This window comes from Sparus aurata, chromosome 23, assembly GCF_900880675.1.
Source record: "Sparus aurata chromosome 23, fSpaAur1.1, whole genome shotgun sequence".
Classification (NCBI taxonomy): domain Eukaryota; kingdom Metazoa; phylum Chordata; class Actinopteri; order Spariformes; family Sparidae; genus Sparus; species Sparus aurata.
The window spans coordinates 14,161,727-14,181,533 of record NC_044209.1 but is presented as its reverse complement, the minus strand read 5'-3'; the positions used below and the strand labels follow the sequence as shown (position 1 = coordinate 14,181,533).

The 19,807-nt window shown below is 45.2% G+C and overlaps 1 protein-coding gene and 1 long non-coding RNA gene across 3 annotated transcripts in view; both read left to right on the top strand.

Moving 5' to 3' along the window:
• The first annotated feature begins 397 nt into the window (after positions 1 to 397).
• LOC115576269 (uncharacterized) lies at positions 398 to 3,197 on the top strand. Its single transcript, XR_003982804.1, has 3 exons — positions 398 to 1,045; positions 2,396 to 2,605; positions 2,672 to 3,197. It is a non-coding gene; the product is annotated as an uncharacterized LOC115576269 (long non-coding RNA).
• Positions 3,198 to 7,093: 3,896 nt separating this feature from the next.
• LOC115575830 (voltage-dependent T-type calcium channel subunit alpha-1I-like) overlaps positions 7,094 to 19,807 on the top strand; it is a 168,227-nt gene continuing 155,513 nt past the window's right edge. Inside the window, exons 1-2 of one of the 2 annotated variants that reach the window (XM_030408182.1) lie at positions 7,095 to 7,994; positions 8,165 to 8,705. The gene's annotated coding sequence lies outside the window, so the exon portion shown is untranslated. Of the gene's footprint in view, positions 8,706 to 19,807 lie in introns of both variants that reach the window. The other variant, XM_030408180.1, reaches the window with a different exon arrangement.

Genomic DNA, 19,807 nt, shown 5'->3' with positions numbered 1-19,807 from the left:
CTTTATTTCTGTAAATCTTGATGCCTCTCTCTGTCTATTACTAATTATCTTGTGTGGCCTGCCCTCTTCCAGGTCAACATGGTGGACAGGAGGTCGTCTGGCTCGGGCTCCACTTGGTGATGCCTCGTCCTGCTCGGTCGTCTCCTGGTTCCACTAACATTGCATAACTTGTATCAGATCTTCTGTTGATGTACCTTGTAAACTGTGAATTGTTGCTCTTTTCTGTACACGCAACATCTATTGCATGTCTGTCCGTCCTGGAAGAGGGATCCCTCCTCTGTGGCTCTTCCTGAGGTTTCTTCCATTGGTGTTTTTTTTTTTTTTTTTTTTTTTTTTTTTTTACCCTGTTAAAAGGTTTTTTTTCCATCAACATGTGAAGTTTTTCCTCACTCGAATCGAGGGTCTAAGGACAGAGGATGTTGTTCACTGTACAGATTGTAAAGCCCACTGAGGCAATGTGATTGTGATTTTGGGCTATATAAATAAAATTGATTTGATTTATATAGCAGTAAAACACTAACAAAGACTATAATAAGTAGTTTTGTCTTGGAAACTTAAAGTAAATTTTGCTGATAGTACTCACATACTTTTGGAAATACTTTTACTTTCAGTATTTCCCATGTTGTGAACATTACAGAGAAGTCACACATGATTAAATCTGGTCTGTTGATTTAATGGTCCCATATTATACTGTTTTTCATCAATTTCACACAGCTGTCAGAAGTCTAACAGCACTGTACTCAAAATGTATTGCCCCAAGCCCATCCATGGGCCTGAATTTCAGCTGTCTTAAAGTCGCTCAAGTGAGCTCTACTGAGAGCAGGCTGTTTCTGTGTCTGCACCTTTAAATGCTAATGAGCTCCGTCTGTCAATGCCTGCCTTGCCTGCTACACGCCCCTCTCAGGGAGAGGATGCTGCTTGTGCTAGTGGTAGCTTGCCGAGATGTTTTCGTTCAACCATACCAGTTTGACCCAGAATTGGACCCCGAAGGGGAGGCTCCTGAAGAAGTACAGACTGTGCGGCTGCAGCAGGATGTTTCAGACTGGTTAGTGTGTCTGAATAATGTTTTTTCGTAAGGGTTGTTACAGTTACTACTATGTAGCTAATGCTAGCTCCTGCTAACGGTGAAGGTAACTTATAGTTCCTCTGCAACTGTAAATACTATCAAAACGTGGCGACACTTACCTGTTGCTCGGGTGCAGTTGCTGGGTCCTGTATGGTTGGGACTGATCTTTTTACGAGGGTCAGTGTCGAGGCAAAGCCAGCTTAGTACTGAGCCTCGTTACTGAAGCAGTTCGATGTGAAGTGGTTAGCACACACAAACTTACATGAACCATAGCCACCACGTTGTAGTTAAAAATTAAACGCAACCACTGTCTCTTCTGTTGTTCTGTAGCTGGGACAGAATATAGGCACTGATGTTGATTTTTACAACCAACACTCAACCAAGTAATTTGCGTGTCCAGCTCTGAGTGATGACATTGCGAAACACTGCTATCTTACCGCTGGACACACCAAACTTCACCTTGGGGATGAACGCCCCCCTCTCGGATATTTCCGGGGAGGGGGGGGATGTTTTTGTGCAGAGGAGGCCGGCCTATGAAAACCTTTAATAATCTGCTACTTTGGCTCTGATGCAGCATGCGATCAGCAAAGTAACTCATAACTAATGTTATCAACTAGTGTAGGAAATGAAAGTACAAAATTTAAAGTTGTAAAAAAAATGGTTTACATTAAAAGGCCAGTCCAGAAGCACAAACATCCATCATTTGTTGTGTGGTAACAATAACAGGCGAATTACACTTCATTATATGCAAAACATAATGCTGGTAAAATATCGCCATTAACAACGACGTATTCTCACACATTTCCCCAAATCGCTGCCCGGTGGCTGCTGTCAAACAGCACTCAGAGAGATTATAAAGAGATTGTATTCAGACAGGAGACAATTAAAAATGACGCAATTAGAAAATATCGTTCAGTTCTGTATGATTTTCGTTTGAAACAATAACGTCGCTGCCAAAGCGCAGAGCTAACAGCACACAGCTAAACAAACAATCCATCAGTCCACTGGGCAAAACATCACAGTCGGGGTTTAATGGAAACTGAGTTGTCGCTTCAATTGCTTTTGTCGTGGCAGCGTTTGGATCTGACAGCCCGGGCCTGTTAAATGTGAACTGTTCAAAATAGTAGTTGTTTTATCACTGTGAGTTTTTCCTTTGGCTCCGTAGTCACTTTATCCTTCAGTCAACTTGCTTAACTCACCTCTTGGCTTTTCCTTGTCTCTTTTGTACTCCTCCCCTCGTCTTTCCTCTCGCAGTGGAGAGGCCCTCTGAACACCCTTTTGTTAGTTCTGCACTTTCTCGTCATCAATCCCGCTGTTTCTTTCTCTCAGACGTCGCATTCTCCTGTAGCGCTGAAAGATGTAACACGACCCCTTTTTGGAAGGATGCCTCAGCGTGTGCCCGGACACAACTGATGAGAGACGCACACGCAGACGTTCACGCACTTATCCACTCGACACATGAACACATGTCCAGTCAACTGGGACTATGAATGTTTCATAGGAACACAGGAGGGCGCAGTTCAGGTTTCAGTTGTAAAGGTACACGTGTGTGTGTGTGTGTGTGTGTGTGTGTGTGTGTGTGTGTCTGTGTGTGCGCTCCCACAGGTGTGTAATAAAGTGCGGATGTGTTGTCGTGTCACCTTCACGCTGACGGTTGTTTCAAACAGAGCGCAGATAGCGAGTGTGCGGTTTGAGCCTGTGGCACTAATCGCTTTCCTCCAGATCCCTCCGTTGCTACAGGTACCTCCAGGACTCCCCCCCTTATCTCTTCCCAGAGAGATGGGTGTGAACATACACCTTCACACATAGACACAACCACTAACACACACACTCCGCTAGGGATGTAGCCTATCTCTTCCCGGCAGCCCTGGAGGCTGTGGAAACCTCTATCAATGCTGTCATCCACGCTGACACACCTGATTTAAACAAAGTTTCACATGACTTTTCAGGTACAATTTGTTCATCTTGCCACAACTTCTAAAACCAGAACATTTTAATATTACCACAAAGCAGACCGCCTGCATTAGAGCTGTACCAGAGGCTGAATTTTTAGGATTTGAAGCCAACAGGCCAAAAGCCGAGGACATATTCACATGAGAAATCTGTAAGCAGCTGTTTGTGAAATAACCGTTTAAACGCATAACATATACATTTAAATACAATATAATATAATTTGCCGTTATCGCAACAACGTGACTTATTCATTTCATTATGTTAACAAAATGAGCTTTGTTATCCTGACATCATGAAATAATCAGCCTGTCATTATGAGAGAACAAAAGGTTGCTTCCTCTCATTACTCGTGTTTTTCAGAGGTCAGGCGTGCCATATCATCTTGACAACTGTAGAAATGGTTTTAAACAACAACAACAACAACAACAAAAAAACTTTTCAACCCTCCCCCCTCACAGTGTTTCCCTGTGGTGTTAGCAGCGTTAGCAACATGGCTACCGTTAACAGATCCCAGAAACCCCCGATCTCAGTGCCATGAAAGGCAGAGAAACACACAAGATTGTATAAATCAGTAGTACTGATGGTGTCATTCTTCTACAGTCATTGCGCTGACTTGGACTTGGACCAATGCATATAAGCCTGTGCCTTCACCCCCCGCTCACATCCCCCTCACTTAAAATCAGTGGGGGTAACATTCTTACAGGAAATGGAAAAAAGTTCATCAAGAGTTCACATGGTCTGCAGTGAGAACTGTGTGTGTGTGTGTGTGTGTGTGATGGTCCACTCATCATCGAGTTGTTTAGTTGCAGTAAATTATCTTGTTATCTCAGATCAGCCTTATGTTTCCTCGTGATAACAAGACAGATTGGCGCGTTATCGAGAGAAAACGAGGTTTAGGAAAATTGCAAACTCGGCTGCTCTCAGCAACTGTAGCCCGGGCCGTGGTGAGAGTGAAAAGCACTTTGTCAGGTGCATTCGGATGCCAAAAAAAACCACAAAAAAAACGAGCTGGAATAGTCCGCTCCGTCTCTCAGTAATTGTCAGTGGTGGGAGTGTTTTTGTCCTGGACGGGTAAATGTTTTCACTCTGCGTCACTCTTCGGCACAACCGGGTGCCATATTTGTTGTATAAACACGCAGATTATGTCAAATTGATCCTCGTCAACACTGGCTGTTGACGTATGAAAAAAAACATCCGAAAAATCACGCGCTACTGTTCCTGTCCTGACTCAAACAGCAGCAATATGACTCACGAGGCTCTGAACCACTGTGTTTCTTACCCATCTCCCGATGCTGTCTGATCACTTTGCTTTTTTGTTGTGATGCGAGTGATGTGAGTTGACGTGTCAGGATGTAATGCGGTGGGTGACTTTGACAAAAGTTGGTGACGCATCCATTGTTGATGATATCAGCTGGCCAGAAGAAAAAAAAAGACTAGTTTGCTCGTTGATTCTTGATCAACAGAGCGCATGGAGCACCCGGCTTTGTTTTTCTTTGTTCCTCCTGCTAATTGCCTGACCCAAGCATTGTATTCCCTCACAAGTGCCAACCCCGACAAAGCCTGCAGTCAGCAAATATCCCCCCTCCGTTTCCAACCGTGTTCCCTAAACCTCAATTATTCACAACTTATGAATAACGCACTTTACCTCAAGCTGGCAAGTGGGGGGTATTTTTGCACATTGGGCCTTGAATTAGTCATAACCGCACAATGGCAAAACATACAATTTTCATGCCTGGAGCCCTTTTTTTTTCAGTGTGCAGTGTATAAAAAGTGCCATAATAAGTATTTTGCTGTCAATACATGTATGCTTGAGCTTCAAAGGGACTCGCTGGGCCGCGTTTTCAGTGCGACCGCCCTGGCATGTGAAGGAATGTAGTCATGTTTAATTGATCTGAAATCTCCGCAGCCTCACTCTTCGCGTCGCGCGGATCAGCGTTATTTCTAACGGCCCGGCACACATTAAAAGGGCATTTTCGGAGCGCGGGGGCACTTAAGTCGTTAACCCGGACATTGTGAACGCTGGAACGACTGTGACAAGGCACCGCATACAATCAGTCCCCCTACGACATTCTCACCAGAGCGGCACTGATAAGTAGAATAATTGATTGTCGGCTATTTTAATCATGGATTTGGTCGTTCCTCGGGCAAAATAGTCTTCTTATATGTGAGGATTTGTGGCTTTCCTTTGTTATTGATGATAATAAGTGAAGAATAATTGGATTGAGACTGTTGGTCGGGGCAAGAGAACTTACTAAAGGACGTCACTTTGGGCTCCGGGATGATGTGAAGAACCCTTTTTACAATTTTTTGACTAAACGATTAATCACAAACAGCCATCATAACGCTCCGTTCAAAGCTACCACTCTCCATTGGCAAAAACAGTCATTTTTACTTTGAGAACACTGGAGATGTTGGATTGGCTAGTTTGTTTGATTCTCGTGTGACGTGTGTGTGTGTGTGAGAAATTGGCTGTCAAATAAATCAATGATGATAAAACACTCATTAGCCGCAGCGCTGCGTCTCAGTAGAGTAAATAACAAATAAGCGTAAAATAGCCACTGCGGGCCTTTATTTATTCGCACCTGTCATTTTAAGCAGTGTTTGATGAATGACACACAAGAATTGAGATTTGGCATTCCAACTAAAGCCCAGTGATGAGAATCACTCAGACTTTTTTGTGGGAAAAAACAAACTGAGATTGACACTTTTTTGGAATGGGGTTAAAAATGGTAAAAAAAAAAAAAAAAAGAAGAAGAAGAAGAAGAAGAAGAAGAAGAAGCACTAAACACTTGCAAGAAGGAATCTCAAGTGTTCATGAGGAAGTTAACCGAGAGCTCTGACCCCTCTGTGGGCGAGGTCAAGGCAAGTAAGGGGAGAAAGAGAGAAGCGTCCTTGAGATTTCTGACTTTTTTCTTCTCTTGAAAATTGCTCAAGCTGATTGATCGAGTATTAAAAAGGTCGACGATGACTCTGGGCGGCTGGCAGCTAATCAATGAGTCGATTAATCGCTGCAGCTCCACTGTAATGCGTACTTAAACGCAATACAATATGTTTTGTAATGGGCACTCTGGCAGCGTGGTCTGTAATGAATGCTATGATTTGTAATAAGTGCTTGATATCATGAACAACTTCCGTAATATGATTAGCGGAGGAGGAACGGTCAGGAGAGGTGAGCCAGCACTATAAGGCACTACACTGTGCTCCGCTGCTGCATCAAATTTATAGATTTTTTTTGTTTTTATATTAAAAAATTCAACCAATGACAACATGGGAAGTTTTTTTTAAAAAAAGGTTTGGATCATGTCCCTGGTGGATGTATGCTCATCTGTCATCTGTCTCCCCAACAGACTCTAGATCCGCCACTGATGATTTGTTGTTGCCAGGACATGTACACACAGGATCATAAAGTCTTCTTAGAGATTTAAGAATTATATTATTTGATTTCTAATTTCTGAGTTTTGCACAGTGCCCAAAAGCTGAAAATAAAATAATAACTTTGAGGAAAAAAAAAAAAAAAGAGCGTGATGGCCAGATTACAGTCTGCAGCCAAGAGAAGTTCTCAGCTCCCCGGACAGCGCGTGTTCACTGGAAGCTCTCCATGGTGCTGAAAGAATATGAAAAACGGTGCGAAGGAGTGTGTGTGGTATGGTGTGTGTGTGTGTGTGTGTGTGTGTGTGTGTGTGTGTGTGTGTGTGCGCGCGCGCGTGTGTGCGTGTGTAGTCATGGCTCCGACTTCCAAATAAGATTTTCCATCCCAGCTCATTTTCCATCTCCATTAAGCGTCTCTGGAGACGGCTCCCCATCTTTCTCACTCAGAGTTGACTCCAACACCGCCACAACACACAGCCATCTCATCGTGTGCCAAGGCATCGCCACCCACTTTGCCTAAACTGAACCGTGGTGCACTCCCTCCACCGCACCGCACCTCCATCGCACCCCTCCTCCTCCCCCTCCTCCTCCTCCTCCTCCCGCCGGTACCGCTCAACTTGCTCATGCGATGGTGCGTTCGCTTGTCCGATCTCATGAGGACATGAAACGCAGATCAGCCGCCGCTCTCTCTGTGCGTGCGCGCGCGTCTGTGTGTGTGTGTGTCTCCCGTCACAATGGTGGTGCGAACTGGTCCTCAGCACGCATCATCAAATATTTAATCCGCCGCGCACCATTTTTTTTCCCACAGATTGCCATCCGCGCACGCCACGGACACGCACACTTTCCATCGCCCCTCTCTCTCTCTCTGTATGTGTGTGTGTGGTGTTACACTCATTTCAGTTCAATTCAATTAGTTTCAGTGCAGTTAGGGGAGTGATGCACAGCTTTAAGACGAGACGGAACTGAACAAATGTGAGCGTTTCCTAGATAAGCAGGAGGCTATTGACCATGTTCCCAAATCTCTCTCTCTCTCTCTCTCTCTCTCTCTCTCTCTCTGTCTCTCTCTCTCTCTTTCTCTCTCTCTCTCTCTGAACTCTTCCTCGCTGAGAATCCAGCCACACCACCAGGTTTTGACGCGCCGGAGATAAATTAATAACCCCCCGTGGAGGAACGTGGGAATAATTAGAGGAGATCCACTTTTTTTCCCCGAGCATCTCTAACTGGAGGAGGTTTAAAGATTTGTTTTGAAATTGTTTCTTGTTTTTCTTAACCCGCTCATTTTCTTTCTTTCTTTCTTTTTTTTTCTCCCCCCGTCGCGATCCTCGGGTGAACCTCCGTGTGGGATATTTCGGCTGGACGAAGCGGCTCGGCTTCGGTCTGAGGCGCCCCCCTTTTTCCATCGCGTGTTCTCCACCGGTAGGAGGAGGAGGAAGAGGAGGAGGAATGGGGATGAAGAAGAAGTGAAGCCCGTCTACTGTCGGAGAAGATTGCATTTATTTATTTATTTTAAGCCCGCAGGTGATTAACAGTTGAAAAGCAAAGGCACGCCTTTTGGATACATCCGTCGGGGAATAAACAAGTTGAGACGTGGCGTCGGAGATCGAAGGTGTGAGAAGATGTGAAACGTTCATTTTTTGTGTGTGTGTGTGTGTGTGTGTTTTTTTTTGAAACGAGGGAAATGGAGAAAAAGAAGAGAGGAGATGCCACGTCGGACAAATATTTCGTCTCCTGCTCCGTAGGATTCTTTATTTATTTATTTATCTATTTATTTTGCAGTGTGCTCAGTCAACGTGACCGCGGTTAAAAAAAAAAAAGTGTTGCCAAATTCCTTAAGCGCACACATCTTCAAGTGGAACTCAAACACAAACCTCCTCCGGGAGCCTCTGATTAAAACTTGGCGGCTAGAGGAACACGGTGAGAATTACATTTGAGCTTCTTTTTTTTTTTTTTTTTTTTTTACCTCTCTCTCTCTCTGTCTCTCTCTCTCTCTTGGCTTTCTGGAAATGTGAGTCCGCCGGAGACCAGTGCGCACCACGCAGAGTCGCCAAGGCTGCAGCGCACAGCCCAATTTTTTTTTCCCCAGCGCGGGGGAAAGCGGGGCTTCGCACCGCAGCATCTCCACGACGCTCTCGCCTTTTTTTTCCCTTCCCCCTGAGATCCGTCCGCGGGCAGCTATCCCCTAAATGGCCAGTGGATACTGATGCTCCATGGTGTTCGCCGGCCAGGTGTCTCAGAGAAGAAGGCGAAACCTCGGCTGTTTGGCTCAGTAGAAAAAAAAAAACCAACCCTGGACACACCTTTTTTAATGTCAGTCAAGGTAAGTTTGGCCTATTTCTCACTTCAAGTCTTGGCGTGATCGCATGTGGCTGTATTGATTCCCGGTGCTGTGGTGTTTGCATATTTTCCTTCTTCTTGAGGAAATGATGAGAGAGAGAGAGAGAGAGAGAGCGAGAGCGCACAGATGAGGCAGAGGTGTTGCTTGTTTGTTAAACCTGTAGCCCCGCTGATCCAACAGCTGATTTGTCGTTTTTTACATTCAGATGTCTGCAAAGAGGGTGACATGTTCAAATGACAAAAGGGGTTGCTGAATTATTTTGTTAGAGCTGAAACCAAAAAATCTGAGCCAACATCTCCACTGGTTGTGCGTTTTTTTGTTTTTTTTTTTGGTTGCTGCGTGTCTGTATTCCAGTGACAGTCGGCAGAATGTTGAGTCCATCAGATGGACTCCATGTAATGAGGATTGTGATTCAACAGCACAAAACATGATTCTGTTCTGGTTGGAGTCCGAGCAGCAAAACGTGTTTGTTTGTTTGTTTGTTTCTGTCCATGGTTGTGAAGAGATTTCACACAAAAGTTGTTGAGGGGCCCTCCTGCAATAAAGTCTTCTCGCACTACCTGCTGCAGCCAAGAAGACAGCATTAAGAGACTATAATCATGCCAGAGGACCCCCTCTTGACACACACACTCGACCTTCCTGTTTCGTCTATTAGCTGATACTTTCGAAGGAAGAGAGCAGCGGCGGGCATCAGATCAGACAGGCCGTGATCTCACTGGAGCGAACCCGCCCCCTCGCTCCTCTCCTCATCTTCTTGTTGATGGGAGAAATTTGCTGCCACGTAAACCTCATTACTCGTCTTGCACCAAAAAAACCAAACCAAAAAAAAAAAAAAACACACAAGCTGTCGTGGATCCAAGCACTTGAGGCGCAATGCTTCTAAAAGCATTTCTTTTAAGGATCCAGTCAGAATCTTCTCGCTGCAGGGTGGACTTTGACTCCTGCACTCTCTCTCCACCAGCTCGTCATTCTTTCTAGAAATGTAAGCCCACTGTCTCGCTGCACCCCGGAGTAAGTGACTCCGCATAAAACTGCCATCTTAAAGTCTACAGCGTGATATGATTGGATTGCGCCAACACACACACACACACACACACACACACACACACACACACATACATTGCCCCTATATTGCTCCCAACTGGAGACCTCCAATCTTCTGTGCCTGAAATGGATTCTTTTTGACCATGCAGCTAACGCCGCTGGTCACTCCGAGGTCTTGGAGCAAATGAAATGCCCTGCGACTTCACAGTAGGAGGCAAAATAGCAGCTGTTTTAAATGAACTGTGACCCCTTTAAGTGACCCCTTTGAACAAAGCGCCAACGAGGCTGATCACTCATATCCGCCTCCCCCTCTCCTCTTCTCTTCTATTGTCTCTGCAGTGGCGTCTGTCATCTTGCTCCTGTTTTTTCGAGGAGCCCGGCTTCAGCAAGTGTCTCACGTTGATTAACGCTGTTGTTTAAGGCGCTGGGTCAACGGCACATTTCTGTCCAAAAGTCAAGTGCCGGTAGTTGGATGAGATCCAGTCATGTTAGCCTCTTTGAACTCTGAAAACGTCTCACCACCTCAATACGTATATAAAATTGTTTTAATCCAAACTATGAGAAACGCTATATATCTCTATATAGATAACGCTGCTTGTATAAGAGATCAGTGATGATCAAATGTCTTATCCGGGGGATGTCAGTGCCACTCGATACACACCGAGCGGCCCAGGAGAGGACGTTCAGTACCTTCTGTCCTTGAGTCTTCTTTGCCCGTTCTGATCTTTGGCTGTGACGGTGTATCTTTATGAGCAATATGTTGATATCATACCGTATAATATTGTGATTTGAGGCTACATATTGCATTATATTTTGAATATTGTTATTTTGTGTCAGGGCATAGACGTTGGTGTATTTTATGATTTCAAAGGCTGCGTCACGGAGGGTTCCACTCCACGTCAGGTCGCACAGCACTACCATTTATGGAGGGCTTTTGAGGAGATTTAAAATTATTGCGAAAGGCACTGTGTGTCGTGAAATAGCCTAAAAATATCCAACCCAATCACCGGGACTCATTTTGGCATCGTAAGTTTCTGCAAACCGAGGATACGTTGAAACTTTACATTTCTTAGTGTTGCAACTTTACGTTTAGTTTTCAGTTTTATCCCGTGATGATGCTGTGCTTACGGTCTGCTTAGGTTTAGGGCAAAAAACACTTGATTAGGAATAGGAAAATATCATCTTTTGGCTTAAAATACCTGTTTTGGTTGCCACAAAAAACAGCTGGATATTGTCCCGAGATCCCGTCTTTAAAACATCCTGTGGTGTCACTCTTACAAATGTTGAAACACAGTCTCAAACTGTGTTCACTGGCTTGCCCGCCTTCTCGTTTGTGACTCCAACATCATCCCCGCCTGCCTTCTGATACGGCAGTCAGATCACTATCATGTAATGTTAACGTGATATGACACGTTTTGTGGCTTTTCCCACAAACTCACACGGCTGATCGGCTGTTTCCTCTCTGAAAGAAGAAGCGAATCGCAGCAGCCGATTAGAACAGCCTCTGCATCGCTCTGCACAGATCTGATGTAACCTTCCTTACATTATGATGTTCAGAAATATAAATGTTTTTTGGTTTTTTTTGAACTGTATTAGATTCAATTGGCCCTCTTTTAATTACGTCGTCTTCATTACGCCGCCTACTTGCTGTTATCTCAATGACCCGATACCTAATAATCAAATAATGATTGTGGATGGAAACAAGCACCCATTTTGCGTTCTCACTCCAGACAGGAAGGTGACAAATGCAAAAAAAATAGATAATAAAATACAGAGCAAACACGGCAGGGAGCAATGTTGAATGAACACCGGAGGGACGAGCACTGCACGATGGCGACATGTCTCTTATACACCTGGAACAATGTGCATTTGCAGTTTAATCCCGGACGCACATACACACGTATACTTTCACGCGTGAGCACACACACATACACGAACAGACACCAGGTTCTGGCCTGTGAGAGATCTGGGATTGTGGTTCGCTACAGGGGGCAGAGAGAGGGCATTTATAGTTCTTTTGTAGCAGAAGTTCACAATGACCTAAAAGTACCAGGGGGTGGCACAAATGGAGAGAAAGAGTTTGTGTGTGTGTGTGTGTGTGTGTGTGGAGAATGTGATGGAACGACAAGCGGAAGAGAGAGAGACTCGGAGGAGAAGAAATGCAGGGAAGACGAGGAGACGATGGGGGGGGGGGTGGACAATGAGAGAGGAGGACATGGAGCGAAGCAGGAGTGGAAAGGTGAGGATGAGAAGGTGCAGGAGGTGAGAGGATCTCAGGGGTCGGCAGAGGAGAAAGGGGAGGGAAGAGATGGGAAAATGGCAGAGGGCTCGAGGGTGCACCGACGAAAGGGGACAGCGAGCGGGACGGGAGCATTATTCAGTTAGGTGAAACGATCGGCTCACGCTTGACAACTGTGTGGCGAGGGCAGCCACATACTGCGCCCTGAGAGCCTCCAGCGAAGGCCAGAGGAGGCGAGGGAGGGAGAGAGGGAGAGAGAGAGAGAGAGAGGCAGACGGAGGGAGAGACTGGGAGAGCGGAGAGGAGGTCCGGTGGCTGCGACTGTCGATATTCTGCGACTGGAGAACAAAGAGGGAGGAAATGTGATGGGTGGAGGGACAAACACCAGCAGCGAGAGTAAGACGCAGGAAGGAGAGGGAGCAGAGGGAACGTGTCTGGAAGCAAAAAAGCGACAGACTGACGACGGAGCCGCGTCCTCGCTGTCTGACATGGTGGAGAGCTTGTTCAAGAGGTTTTGCCTCCAACAGTTTGAAAACACTATCAGAGGCTTTTTTTCCGTCCGCCTGCTTGAAGTGCGAGTAGTATAAATCAGGTGGTCTTGACTTCAGAGCTACCTCTCTTCCTCTGACCATGTGTGCGTTTCTCTTTTTCTTTTTGGTAATGTGAGTCACTGTGAATTCCACAGGCTGTTGACTCACCTACACCTACCCGCGGGCCCTGCTATTGTTTTTCATCACTGAATGTGATTGTGACCAAAGGTGTGTACAGTATGTGTGATGCAAAGGGGGCGATAAAGCGGCATAAACATCCCAGAAAAACAAAGAAGAATTTAAGTGCGTGCGCCAAATCACACTTGAAACCGCAGCTGTACAGTTGAGCCGATCAACTCCGATTGCAGGTTTTACAGCTGCGAAAGGAGTTATGTAACGGCGTCAGAGTTTCAACAGGCCGTCCAAACGAATAAAACGCACAGACTCTTCAGCCATTAGAAGCCTCAGAGGGATTTGATAAGGACTGCCGCGCAGTTTGACAATTATGACAACACAGCGCCGTAAGATGTTTGCAGAGAGGAACAGAAGTTTGGCATCTGGCGAGGGAGCCAGACAGACACGAACCGAAGAGAATACCCCACAACCGATTCAGCGGCTCAGTATTTGTCTTTCCATTTGCGCATTTTTATCTAGAAGTACGGCTTGGGAGAAGGACAAACAGGCTTTTATGTTCGTCTGAGGTAGTTTGTTGTCTTTGTCAAACAGAGCGATTGCACTTAATGGGAGATGGAAAAGGCCTTTTTCCAAATAAGTACAGACAAACAAATGTTTAACTAACAGAAAGAATACAAAGAAAAACATTTCCTCTGTCAGCGGCTTTCGTGGATATTTGCCTGATGTGTGAAATAAAGCACTACGGCTGGCACTAGCAACAGGTAGTCCTACAGTACATGTAGACAAACGAGGAGATGGGATCTTTGCTTAGTACCATCGATCAAAAGAATGTCATTTCTGGTTCTACTACATGCGAAATGTGGCCTGTGCTGCCAAATCCGACGAAACTTTGCTTTGGAACACCTGCTCATTCGTTCCCACCCCAGTGCCTCAATATAAACCTCCTTTTTTTTCTTTATTTTCCCCAAAAGTTTTCTACAAGATTCCCTTGGAATCAGGTTAGAATATTCAGGTCCCCAAATGTACAATAAGGTTTGCAGCAATCACTCCTCCCGTTCACTCAGTCAACGTGAGGCATCTTGTATCTCTCAGGGCAACAGCCCTTTTCTGATTTGAGGCTACTGTCCCCGTGCCGCGGCACAGTACATAGAAAGACCCTCAGAAAATACAGACACGGAACTCTGTTGTAGAAAGACCGTGTTAGAGATCCCCCTTGAAACCGGGACTTGCTGAAGCTGCAAAAAAAAATTAAGCATATCTTAAAGCGGCTACAAGTGAACCTCGGCTCTCTGTTGATACTGGCGGTCCCAGTGGACGAAGGCAGGATGAGCGCCGCTGCCTCGTGTTTCACAGATCTCGATATGTGCAGCATGGGCGAGGGAAGGAAAAGACAGCTAACTTCTATTGTTGAAAACTTTTTTTTTCCCAACACATCTGTTTGCAGACAGCATAGTGATGAGGTAACGGTTCTATTTATGACCACGTAATATATTATCTTGATAGACGGTCTTCTCACTAATAGTTCTATATCAGTATTACGCAAGGCCGGTTAAAAGTTCCTTGTAGAACATTCGATCCCTCTTCTTTGCATATTTGTCTGAAGCAAAGTTGTTCATATGCGCTCAGCCAGTCACGATGCTCGCACTCAACCCTAATGGGCCTGCTCTTATAAAACAGCAGCAGCTCTGCCCTTTCTCTTTGACAGCAGCAAGGTTGGCTTCTTCAGGACGTCAAGGTTCCTCCCGGCGGTTATTTTAGTTTATTTATTCTTCCAATAAGCCTGAAACGAACAATACATATTAACCATACGCTCCATAATTGCCTTACTTTAGCTTTCGGAGCTCGACAGATGGTGGCTGTTGGTGTCATGTCTGAAGAAGCGAGTTGCTGTCCTCATGACAGAAATAATCTTAAAAGGCCTTTTACTTTTAGCTGATTGTTGCTCTGCTGGAAATGTGTAAATAATTTAGAATAACACAGCGTGTGTGGTTTTTTTTTACGTTCAGGGACAATCAGCAGGCAGAAGAGTTGTAAGATTGAAAAAAAATGTATATTCGTGGCCATGTTTCCTGTGATGTCACACCTGGAATTAGACGAAAACAGGATATGTACGTGTGCGTCCGTGTCTATGCATGACATGTTTACATATAGGCAGGCCTCCGTTTGAGTGTCTCTATAGTATCACGTTTAATCCAGGTGTCACCGTTCAGTGTGCTCAGGTGCAGCAAACCCACACACACAAACACACACACACACACACACACACACACACACACACGTCTGCGGCTAATCTCCGTTGACAAGCAGCAGTCGCCCCTTCACACAACATCCCAATTATAGATGATTGTATGCCGCGCAGCATGTGAGGGTGTGGATTTACCGTAACTGGGTGTGTATGTATTTAAAATGGCGTGTTTGTCATGTCGGGGATTATTGTGCCGTCCTCTCAATCCTCCTGACAGGTGATTGTTGCTGGTTAAGCTGCAGTTAGCTCAGTAAATAAAAATCTTGCGTGGGATCTGGAAGTGAAGGTTAAAGTTGTTTTTTTTGGAAGTATTCTTGACATCTTAAACTGGTGTGCAAGCAGATAAATGAATACTAAATCTGTCAAAGTGATGTCATTGTGCTGATTTAATTTGGTTTATAATTCTAATCATATAAACAAAAAGCACTGATGGTCATACTGTTTTACTTTGTTTATATGTGGCGGACCCTGCAACCTTTCTAGCTTCAAACAGTGTTCAGGATACCTTATTGTCCTCTGAGAAAAGCTTGTTTATTCAGTTATGGAAAGAATAATAACCTGATTAATAAAATAATGATACTTTGGAGTTAGTGTTTTTACCTTATTCATTTTTTAAACATTAAAATCTAATTTGACCAAATACACAGATCTCTTGAGTAAAAAATAGCAGCAGTCTTTGCCAGAACCACTGCTGTGGCAGTGGTTAGCTTAGCTTAGCACAAAGACTGGAAACAGAGGAAACAGCTAGCACATACAGCAGCTAACCCCAGTGCTTTAAGTGGGCTGGTACTGACCGATACGCACTCTTTGGCGTTCCTGCTTCCTCTTGCTGCCCAAATGAACCAATTAGGTTGTTTCCACAGAGCTGCAGTAGTCGTCGTGGCTTCTGTTCTATTAATTCTGCGTGCCACAAGCTTTTTTTGTACGTGGTGTAGGCCTATTTATTCCTCGGAGATGAACAGACTCAGAAGGGAGCCATGTCCTGCTTATCCACAAACACATAAAAGGCTACATGTATTAAATTCATTAGGTTGACATGCAGACGAGCTCTTTGTTTGATTAGATACGAGCAGCGGAACCAAAGGAACCTTTTGATTTATTTTGTAGCCTCCGTGATACGTTGATTGAATTATGGGCACGACATCTGGCGGGTCCTGTCGTTTAAACCAGGATGCGGATCCTCTTTCTTAGAGCGATGGGCACAGATTCATGGAGATCTAGGTTGAAGGCTTTGTCAAGTGAACCCAACAACACTAACCATTGCTTAGCCCACTTAGCTTGAAAGTTAGCCAGTTCGGTCGGGCACTGGAATTATCACCCACAATTTTCGAATTTTGACCACGACACAGCGTACACATACAACGTTGTAGGAGCGTTGCATCGCTAGTGGGCCAGTCAGCCCAAACAGCACACCCCTTTTGTCTGGAACACTGATATTTCTGTATTTCTCTCTCTCTCTCTCTCTCTCTCTCTCTCTCTCTCTCTCTCTCTCTCTCTCACTCACACAAACACACACACACACGCACACACACACACACGTGGTCCCTTGGCGTGCCTCTTCCTCAGCTGTTTTGTCACCTGTCAGGGCTGACACCAGTACGGAAGGCCGTCTCAGGCCCGCTGTACCGTCACTAAGTCATTTTGACGGACACCACATCCCGCCGTTCAACCTCACTCTGCTCGCTGCTCAGTGATGTGGACAACCTCCCCCCCCAAAAAAACCACCCTCACCTCCCGCCACCAAGATTTGCGACCTTTTGGACTCGGAGTGGCACTTCCTTAGCGTTATTGTCCTATGATGTTCTGCATGGTTGGCGGCATGATTAATGGATCATTTAGCACTTGTGAGGGGATGTCTGGGGTAATGTAGTAGAATAATGTAGCTTTTTAAATTCTCATGGGAAACTGTTATGACAATCCTTTTTCTTTTTTTTTTCTTCTCAAATTAGTAAAGACTCACCTGTTGCTTGAAAAGAAATTCATACCTACAAGATGACTGACAGCCGGAATTGTTGCAAATTGCCGTAATCTTTACACGGCAGCAGGCGACTTCTCGGATGAAAAAGGAAGGTCACCATCCTGGACGTTCCACGAGATACTGTGAGATAAGCTGCACGTTAGGATTTCTTTCTGAAACCAGATGCAAGCCTTCACGTAACATCATAGATTTTCCTCACGTACTGTATTTTGACATTCAATTAACAAGCAGCATCTCATTTCCATTGGTAGATCTTCAATCAAAGCTAAGACAAGGAACAACAAAAGCGGGGCGGGACGGGGGTTAATAGACGGGGGTTCTGCTCATCGCGGTGCCTCGAAACAATTAAAGCAGCGAAGTCAACCTAGGGGAGAGAGGAAACAGCCACCAGGTCTCCCGCCGAAGTGTTTTGTAGAGAGTGTTAAAACCAGAGCAGCTTTGAGTAAGCTGTTAAGAGACCCAGGGAGACATTTGAGGGGAGTCAGGGAGACATTTGACCGGATGATACTTATTATCTCTGGAAAACAGCTCTCTGCTCTATCGGCGTCTATCGCTTGCTCCCTTACCCGACGTGCAGGCTAAAGAGGAACAGATGTACCGAGGCTAACCTTTCTGCGGACAAATCTGTAGCTTTCTATGTGCCAGCAATTACAGTACAAATAGCGATTTAAAATAATGCTTTCATTCCAGGCAGCTGGGAACCTGAACACTTTTGACTTCCAATGGAGCGCCACTCGAAGTCTGTGAAATCTGTCTGCAACAAATGGCTGCCTACGTTACCCACAATGCAACGTAGCCACTGAGTGACATCACTGGAGGCAACTTTACATGCATCTACCTTTCGGAGCAACAGAAGGCGTTATACTACTTTTTTCGCATATGCAGTAGTCCTCGGTAAGCCCTGTAAACGCGCTTTAATCTGTAAAGTTGGTGAAGTTACCCTTTAATCGGATGACTCACTTCGATCAGTTTGAGGATTTTGTCTGAGTTTATTTATTAAATGGTGATGACGTCATACAACACACACTAAGAGTGTCCTTTGGAAACCTCAATGAAATGCTTTGAATGGAAAAATAATATCTGGTTTTACACACTTCCACCATTCTCTCTGTTCCTCTTGTGTTCTGTCAGTTGCTTGTAATTTAAGGGGGTGTGTGTGTGTGTGTGTGTGTGTGTGTGTGTGTGCAGATAAGTAAGACATCTAAGTGGAGGTTAGCACAAAGCAAACTTTATTTTGGCTCGAAGCCCGTCATACTCTCTGACTACATGACGCTCCCCCCCACCCATCTCTGCTCTGACAGTCTCATAGTGGGAGAGCGTTGCAGCCAATGTCTTTCTCTCTTCCTTCACGTAATCGCTTGTAAGGTCATTGCTTTTTTGCCGTCATTTAAAAAACAGCAGCGTGATCGTGTTGGACCCCGTCATCGCCGCCTCAGACATTTTTTTTCTCACCGCGTCAGTTCTCTGCAGTCGTCAAAGCCACCGGCGGCAGTAATGCCGTTGTCATCGCTGTAATTATCGTTACCATCATTACGAAGCAAAATCTAATCACAGTCATCTCGTCGTCTTTGTTCACATCTTTGGATGGGTACGGCCCAGAAGCAGAAAAGCTTGGCAATACGACATTACTTGTCTCACATTAAACCAGACTGAGGGAGCTAAATATGCTTCTGCTGACGGGAGAGGCCTGTCAGGAATACAGCGCAAGGAAGCGTCGGCCATGTTTTATGTCTCGTGTGGACATTTTCTCTGCTTTTCCCGTGAAACCCTCCACATTGTGTCCACTCTCTGCATCATAGTGGCAGAGGACACACACACAGGCACACACACACATAAATACCAGCACTGAGAGCTGCAGGGCTGTAAATGTCAGCCTTCACTCTGTCTATTTGTTGATCAATTTGATTGATTGTGGACTCTGTGTGTGTGTGTGCGTGCGTGCGTGTGCGTGCAGCCGCCACAAATTGTCAAAGCAACACAGGCGCACAGACATAAAACAGTTCAATAGCAGCGACTGATTTTTAGTGTTTTGGAGTCGTGCCTCTCAATCTATCAATCTAAATATCCTCCTGGTACTTATTATGTGTATTGGCTTTCCTTTCCCGTTTTTCATTTTCCCCTTTCGTTACTCTGCGCACATCGAGACGATTGCCCCCAGCAACCAATCACGGCGCGGGCACTCGCTGATTGTCAGCTTGTCAAAATCGCACGCGCAGTGAGTTTGCCGGGAAACAACGTCACCCTCTCCCGTGACATTTGAATCCCGGTTCCTTCTCGCTAAGTGACACTGGCATGTTACAATACATTAGCCGAGGATCATAATGATGTGAAGTTGGAGTTATGGAATATGAGTAATTGCTGCGGTCACGGTACATGACATCTAACATCAGCTGGAGGACACTGATGGAGTTCCGGAAAAAAAGGAGAAGCCCCGGAAGGCTTCGCGAGCATGTGCGTGTGTGCGCTGACGTTTTGGGGCCATAGGAAAAAAATTATGTGGCGATGCGTTGGATAACTGACGGTGCAGACTTAAGACACACTGAATTTTCAACTTCTGCGTGTGTGTGTGAGAGAAGGAGCAGTGATTTGATGATTTGTGAGTGGGAATAATTGGCTTCAGGAAGTCTATCACCATCTAGAAAGAAGATATCTGTCTCATTACGCCTGACATTACACAAAGCCAACTTTCACAAATAAAGGTAAAAAGATACCTCCACCGGTAAACTCCCTTTCATATTTTATTTCCAATTTAACATCCTCTGTCGACTTCTGCCGAGTTCTGAATGGTGTCATTGTCTACAAAATACCCTCTGTGCCCTTTTTAAAGTACTAATGTTTCACATCACCTGGACCTTTCATCCTATTCCAGAAGCCAGTCCAGATGACGCAGCATTTCGAGAGTATCGAGAGTAT